Source organism: Schistocerca nitens, chromosome 10 (assembly GCF_023898315.1).
Source record: "Schistocerca nitens isolate TAMUIC-IGC-003100 chromosome 10, iqSchNite1.1, whole genome shotgun sequence".
NCBI lineage: Eukaryota > Metazoa > Arthropoda > Insecta > Orthoptera > Acrididae > Schistocerca > Schistocerca nitens.
In genome coordinates this window covers 72390580-72398439 of record NC_064623.1, presented here as the reverse complement: position 1 = coordinate 72398439, position 7860 = coordinate 72390580, and positions in this window count along the sequence as shown.

The following is a 7860-nucleotide window of genomic DNA, read 5'->3' as shown; positions in this document are numbered from 1 at the left end:
AGTGGACCTCCCCTCCCCCTATGTAACGTCTCATACTAGACGAGTGTAACCCCAGATGTTTGCATGGTAGAGTAATTATGGTGTACGTGTGTGTAGAGACAGTGTTTGTGCAGCAATCGCTGACATAGTGTTAAGTGAGGCGGAATAAGGGGAACCAGCCCGCATTCGCGGAGGCAGATGGAAAACTGCCTTAAAAACCATCATCAGGCTGGCCGGCACACCAGACCTCGCCACTAATCCGACCGGCGTTTTCGTGCTGGGGACTGGCACACCTTCCCACTCGGGAAGCAGCGCGCTAGAATGCGCGGCTAGCCGAGTGGGCAAAAGCACCCGTGATCACACAAACGCTCAGAAAGGGCTACCAATGTTACTTAATGTGGTTGGTATCTGTGAGAGTACTTGTTTTGGTATATCTGTGCTGCCTAAGGACCGTTTCCACATGATTGGCCGTACACAAACACCATCTCGGCTTATTCCCGACATGAATACTGGATCATTCTTTTGTTTACAGTACACTGCGTCAGTCACACAAGGAACATACGGTATGTGGTCAGAGAGGCTTTCATTCGTCAGCCCCATCTACTGTGGCAGCTATGTATTTCCAGACATGTATTCATAGGGCTTTTTTGCTTGATTTCCAGTCAGGAATCCGTCGCTACAGTTTGTCACTTTTTATCAACACCCTGTATTTCATTCTGCAAATATCTATGTTCTTCATTTCACAATCACTTCCTATTCATAACATTCCAAAATCTTCATTTGAGTTATTTTTCCTCTGCCTCTGGCTATTTTTCCCTGCCCACCGGACAAAGTGGCCAATTTGAAGACTTTCACTTAAGATCAATTTTCTGCTAAAAGAGGTAGATTTAAATAATAGTAAAATGGTTTCAGAGCTACGTAAGGTATGCAGTTGATATATATCATATGGTTATACGAAATGAAAGCAGAGAAAAAAAACTTTTTCTGTGGTGCCCACTTTACCCAGCTTCCCACTTTTTCAGTTTCCGTTTTGCGCCTCCAGAGTAGCAAGTTTACGATATAATTCAAAGATACTGTCCTCCACGCTGTGCAGTGAGGTTGCGATGTATTTTTCCTCTCTGGATGTTCAGTCGTCTTCTTCTTCCACGGAGACGAAGACCACACCAGAGAGAACAGTGTTGCGTTCATCAGCTCGTAATTACACACTTTTGTAACGAACTCCACCGTACACAATAAGCCGCCATCACTAGAGGTGTAAGCTTTTGAATATTACTGTAAAACTAAAGTCAAACTTATCTAGAACTGTATTAAGAATGCACGCTTGGAGATGTGTTCGAAGCAATAAAGAACCAAAAGGTAATAATAATTCTTCTTCCGTTACTTTTCTGGTTATTAATCTATTCAGAAATTTGTCTTTCCAAATTAATTGTCCGTGGAGGGATGGAAGTAAAGAATATTTTCTGTTATTTTCTCTTGTCCCATCAAAACAGGCGACACGGTTTAACACTGTTTGAAAAATACACTACTGGCCATTAAAATTTCTACAACAAGAAGAAATGCAGATCATAAACGGATATTCATTGGACAAATGTATTATACTAGAACTGACAGGTGATTACATTTTCACGCAATTTGGGTGCATAGATCCTAAGAAATCAGTACCCAGAACATCCACCTGAAATGTTACGTCCACTGTTCAAAGTGCCGTCAATGCGAACGAGAGGTGACCAAGACGTGTAACCAATGGCACCCCATACCATCACACCGGGTGATACGCCAGTATGGTGACGACGAATACACGCTTCCAATGTGCATTCACCGCGATGTCGCCAAACACGGATGCGACCATCATGATGCTGTAAACAAAACCTGGATTCATCCGAAAAAATGACGTTTTGCCATTCGTGCACCTAGGTTCGTCGTCGAGTACACCATCGCTGGCGCTCCTGTCTGTGACGCGGCGTCAAGGGTAACCGCAGCCATGGTCTCCGAGCTGATAGTTCCTGCTGCTGCAAACGTCGTCGAACTGTTCGTGCAGATGGTTGTTGTCTTGCGAACGTCCCCATCTGTTGACTCAGGCATCGAGACGTGGCTGTACAATCCGCTACAGCCATGCGGATAAGATGCCTGTCATCTCGACTGCTAGTGATACGAGGCCGTTGGGATCCAGCACGGCGTTCCGTATTACCCTCCTGAACCCACCGATTCCATATTCTGCTAAAAGTCATTGGATCTCGACCAAAGCGAGCAGCAATGTCGCGATACGATAAACCGTAATCGCGATACGCTACAATCCGACCTTTAAAGTCGGAAACGTGATGGTACGCATTTCTCCTCCTTACACGAGGCATCACAACAACGTTTCACCAGGCAACGTCGGTCAACTGCTGTTTGTGTATGAGAAATCGGTTGGAAACTTTCCTCATGTCAGCACGTTGTAGGTGTCGCCACCGGCGCCAACCTCGTGTGAATGCTCTGAAAAGCTAATCATTTGCATATCAAAGCATCTGCTTCCTGTCGGTTAAATTTCGCGTCTGTAGCACGTCATCTTCGTGGTGTAGCAATTTTACTGGCCAGTAGTGTATTAGACGTGGAAATTCTGGCATTTATTATCCAAACCAGATAATATGTGGGACATTTCGTAAATAATACACACAATTTTTTTACTTACACGTTTATTTTTTTCAATATATCTTAACAGTCCTTCAATATAGTCTCCCTGCTTCTCTATAATTGAATACAACGTCTCGGAAGCTCTAGTATTCCATCCAGGACACCACTTCTGTTCATCTGCCCAATGGCTCGAGTAACGGTGGTAGAAAGTGCTTCCAGAGAAAGATAACAACGTCCACACATGGTTTTTTCAGCTTCAGGAACAAGTCGAACTCTGGTGGACTCATGTCCGGGCTGTAGAAGGTTGCAGCAACACTTCCCACTCGTACATGTGCAGATTTTGGGCATCAACAATGTCGATTTGCGAGCGAGCATTTTCGTGGAGAATGAATGGCCCAGCCTCTAGCAGCTGAGGTCGGGTTTGTGGATTTTTCTGCGCAGGTTTCCTTGAAGTCACGGTGATAGAGTGCTTGTGACACTTGTTCCACATGTGACTCTATTTGTCCCGATGATTTCTTGGTGATCATTAGCAAAACTCATATTCTGCTGAGCTTTGATTGAGCACGTCGAAATTATTTTTGACGTGGAGAATCTGAAGCTCTCCACTCATTGGACTGTGATTTCAACTCCGGTTCAAAGTCTCTAATCCACGTTTCATCAATAGCGACTATTCGACTCAAGAATCCTTGACCTTCACGGACGAATTTTTGTTTGGGCAAGGTTGCAATGCCCATGCGTTTCTGCATCTCGTTAGCAGTCAAACAGTGTGGGACCCATCTCGCGGAAATTTTTTTCTTCTTCAAATCATTTATCAGAATGCGGAATGCTGATGTGTGAATTACTGTGGCTTCAGAGCCCCTCGCAAGTCGTACTGTGATCTTCTTCAAGAACGTCTGCCACAAGTTTCACACTTCGTTTATCTGTTGACTTTTTGGCTTTCTAGTTCTTACGAGAGTTGCCCAGAAACATTTTTTTCCTCAACGATTCTTTATTCAACATAATGAGAATTACACACACGAAAGAATGCTGTTTTATCTACGCACCTTATTTTTCCACGTAATCTCCATCCCGTTCTATAGCCTTCCTATAACGCGAAACAATGGCGTGTATGCCTTGTCGTGAATCACCTCATCATCCTCAAAAAGTCTTCAACGAATGGCATCTATTAATGGACTAAACAAGGAGAAGTCTGAAGTGGCTAGGTCAGGTGTGTCAGGTGTGACAGCCATAGATTGTCTCCCCGACCTCTGCAAATTGTGGAGCTCCGTCGAACGGACTTCTGCTGATCTCACCCTCTATGTACAGCAACTAACAGTATTTCTGTTGACAGCAGACGCTCCATAGACTTTGCACAAGCGTCTGTGAATGTTCCCCATAGTTTGTTTCTCTGCAGTGAGAAATTCAATGACGACTCGTTGCTTGTAACGCACATCACTACAGACGCCATTTTGAAACTGTCCTGCAGCTACGCCATCTGTCGGAAGTGACGGAAACTTGATGTGCTCACTCAGGACACTTCAAATAATACAAATACATACGTAACGTTTCGCATTCGTAGCATTGTTAACGGCTGAGAAAAAAATGCGGTGCATTACTTTCTGTGCAACCCTCGTAGATTATCGTCTATGCTGATATGACCACCATGAAAACTACTAACCCAGCGTGAAACTGTGCTACGGTCCATTGTGAGCTCACCACAAACTTCACTTAACGCACTGTGGATTTCTGTCGGAATTTGCCGCATAGTTTCGGTCTTGATGTACGACATCTGGCCTTCAACAGCTACAGTACCTGAGATCCCTGCAGGGTCCATTTCTTTATGTTAGAGTAAACAGCGAAAAAACAAAAACACGCGCGCCTTCCTCAAGTTCTCAACTGAAGCTGACGTAATTTTCATTGTTGTTGCGTCAAACAATCAACCTTTGCATTATTTATGAAATGTCCCTCGTACTATAGTCTTACAGACATTTCCTGTTGCACGTTCAGAAAATAAGTATACTAGATATCTAGATATTTTTTTAGAAAAAATGTGTTTAAAAATATTACAGGATATCATTGATACACTTGACTGTTTCTCCATATAATCGCCATCACCTTCAATGCATGTGGTGAGCCGTGGCACAATGCCCTCTTCGCAGAAATCTCCCGCCATCTGCTTTCCCCATTTCAGAATCTCTTTCTTCATCTGCTCGTCGGTTGAAAATTTAATTCCACGCACGTGTGCCTTCAGAGAGGTGAAAAGATGATAAGCTGAAGCCGCCAAGTCTGGGGAATGCAGGGGGAGGTTCAAGACATCCCAACCAAATGAGCCCATGAGTGCATAAGTGGCTAAGGCTGTGTGAGGACAAGCGTTGTCGTACAACAAGCTCACAAGTCTCATCAGCCTTCCCCTCCTTTTGCTCTGAATGCTCCTTTTGAGTTTTATTAGCGCGTCACAATATCGTTGTGAATTTATGGTTTCCCACTGAGGCGGATATTCGACCAAAGTATTACCTTTTTGCTCCCTGATTTTTTTTTTGCCCAAATTGTCGTTAATTTTTTGGCGGATGGGGAATCGGTGTGACGCCACTGTGACGACTGTGTTTCTGTCTCAGCCGTGTAATGAGCCACCCAAGTGTCATCTCCAATCAGAATAAAGCTCAGAAAATCCTTACCTTCCAATTCATGTCGCTCTAAAAACTTGCGAGCGCTACTACCCCGCCTTTTTTTTTCTTGGTGCTATTTTGTCGTGGGCATAGCTTCCGATATCACAGCGTTTCTGTGAGTGTCTCATATAAGAGAGTCCGGGAAACGTCGCAGAAATCTCATCCACCGTCAATCGGCGGTCTTCACGAACGGTTTCCTCGCTATACCACGACACAGGGTTGCTCCACTCGTTGTCGGAAATGGTTTCATATTCGAGGTGTTTCGCAAATCGGTTGTGGAGGCGACTTAGTAGATCAAGTTTTACGTAGGAACCCATGTCCGGAAATGTCATCCAATGACGCTACAGAGCGTCGAAGTTATAGGCACCAGCGCCACTAATGTACGTTTGTACAGGGGTATTTTGTGATGACGTTACAAACTTTCTGGGATGATGGAGACGGATAAATGTATCAGTCTGAGGTAAGGGGGGCTTGGGGAACGAACGAGATACCTCTGACAGTGGAAAACATATACCGGTACTCTTGTTGCCAAGAATGTAGGGCGTGTAACTTTCAGGTGTGGTAGTATGGATCAAAACAAGAGAAAATGACTAGTAAACATGGGTCTAAAATGCGCACCTTAAGAGCTATGAGCACTTGTTCAGTAGAGGAGATGTGTTTCACATTAGCGAAGGTAAACAAGTGGTCATAGTTCCTCAGGCATGCATTTTAGAGCCCATGTTTACTAGACATTTTTTCCTGTCTTGATCCGCACTACCATCTCTGAAAGTTACATACCCTAAAGTCTTAACAACAACAGTACTGGTACATATATTCCACTGTCAGACGTTCGCCCGCATCTCGTGGTCGTGCGGTAGCGTTCTCGCTTCCCACACCCGGGTTCCCGGGTTCGATTCCCGGCGGGGTCAGGGATTTTCTCTGCCTCGTGATGGCTGGGTGTTGTGTGCTGTCCTTAGGTTAGTTAGGTTTAAGTAGTTCTAAGTTCTAGGGGACTTATGACCACAGCAGTTGAGTCCCATAGTGCTCAGAGCCATTTGAACCATTTGTCAGACGTTCCAGAATGGTTTCCCCTTACAACTTTCGACTCATTTGTTTCAGATACCGGGACCCATACCTCAACTTGATACGAGGGTGAGCCAAATGAAAACCTTAAATATTTTTTTAAATATTATTTATTGTGCAGAAGTGGTACAAAACTGTATCACTTTTCAACATAATCTCCCCCACGCTCAATGCTAGTCCTCCAGCGTTTACAGAGTTTTTCCTTTAGAAAAAAATTGTTTTGGTATTTGGCGCAACCACTCATGCACTGCGTGGCGTACTTCTTCATCAGAACGGAACTTCTTCCCTCCCATTGCGTCTTTGAGAGTCCAAACATATGGAAATCACTTGGGGAAAGGTCTGGTGAGTATGGTGGATGAGGAAGACACTCAAAATGCAGGTCTATGATGGTTGCACAGGCAGTGTGGTGCCTTGCATTGTCACGTTGCAAAAGGACACCTGCTGACAGCAATCCACGTTCTGATTCGATTGCAGGCCACAGATGATTTTTTAGGAGATCTGTGTATGATGTACTGGTGACAGTGGTCCCTCTAGACATGTAATGCTCCAAAATGACTCCATTTTCGTCCCACGAGAGAATCAGCACAACCTTCCCTGCTGATGGTTCTGTTCGATACTTCTTTGGTTTTGATGATGAGGAATGGCGCCATTCCTTGCTCGCTCTCTTCGTTTCCAGTTGTTGGAAGTGAACCCAGGTTTCGTCCCCAGTAACGATTCTTGCAAGGAAGACATCACCTTCTCATTCAATGCGCTGAAGTAGTTCTTCACAAGCATCAACACGTCGTTCTCTCATTTCAGGAGTCAGCTGCCGTGGCACCCATCTTGCAGGCACTTAGTCAAACTGGAGCAGTTCATGCACAATGTGGTGTGCTGACCCATGACTAATCTGTAAACATGCTGCAATGTCATTCAGTGTCACTCGGCGGTTTTCCTTCGCTATGGCTTCAACTGCTGCAATGTTCTGTTGAGCCACAACTAGTTGTGCCTGACCTGGACGAGGAGCATCTTCCACTGAAGTTACACCATTTGCGAACTTCCTACTCCATTCGTAGACTTGCTGCTGTGACAAACATGCATCACCGTACTGAACCTTCATTCGTCGATGAATTTCAATAGATTTCACACCTTCACTATGCAAAAACCGAATAACAGAACGCTGTTCTTCCCAGGTGCAAGTCGCAAGTGGGGCAGCCATCTTTATACTGATACTGCGACGGTATGTGTGCATCTGCACTGTGCTGCCACCTACAGGCCATTCTGCGCGCTGTTTGTAGGACGCTTAATAACTTACAGGATAACGGCACGAAATTTCGATTTGTTATTACAAATTTAAGGTTTTCATTTGACTCACCCTCGTACATTTATTCTTCTCCATCACCCTTGAAAGTTTGTAACATCATCACGGAATCATCCTGTATAAATACGCTCCGGCGACTATAACTTCTACGCTCTGTAGCTCCTTTTGAGTTTTATATGACTCCTGTGTAAAACTTGATCTACTACGTCCTCTCTACAATCTCTAGAAGTATTTAACATGAACTGTGCATGACTGTACATTCGC